General features: G+C 47.3%; 1 protein-coding gene across 1 annotated transcript in view; it reads right to left on the bottom strand.

Annotated features, from left to right (window-relative positions):
- LOC102767919 (histone demethylase UTY) overlaps nt 1-577 on the bottom strand; it is an 85761-nt gene that overhangs the window by 6601 nt on the left and 78583 nt on the right. The window lies entirely within an intron of this gene.

Below are 577 nucleotides of genomic sequence, written 5' to 3' on the forward strand. Positions count from 1 at the left end.
ACAATAAAACAGATTAAAAATGTTAAATAAAAGCAGACACACACACACAAACCACAATTAAATGTGTAATACAATTTATCTCAAATCCCAAAATTTAATTTTTAAAGTTTCCATTACCAAATGATTAAAGTAGTGCTTTTAGGGAAAATTATGAAAAAACTGGGCTCCTATTTTTATTATTTGGTGTAGTATTTCTTCAGGTTTTGAGGTTTAGACATTATTTTTCAACCTCGTGAGCAGGAGACATATGAGCGGTGCGCTCTTGTCCAAGGAGCATCAGCCCTGTGAGCAGCCTGCCTCGAGCCTCATCTGGCCTGCCTGTGTCCAAGGAGCAGCAGCTATGTGAGCAACCCACTTCCCCGTCCGAGGAGGAGCAACCACGTGAGCAGTCCGACCTGTCTGAGGAACAGCAGCCGCAAAAGCAGTCTTCCTACGTTTGAGGAGCGGCAGCCCTGCGCAGGCTGCACCCATCCGAGGAGCAACAGCTGGGCACACCCTGCACTAGTCCGAGGAGCAGCAGCTGCAAAAGCATCTTGCCCTCATCCAAGGAGCAGCAGGCACACGAGCAGCTGGCTGA

This window comes from Myotis davidii, unplaced genomic scaffold, assembly GCF_000327345.1.
Source record: "Myotis davidii unplaced genomic scaffold, ASM32734v1 scaffold1673, whole genome shotgun sequence".
Lineage (NCBI taxonomy): Eukaryota > Metazoa > Chordata > Mammalia > Chiroptera > Vespertilionidae > Myotis > Myotis davidii.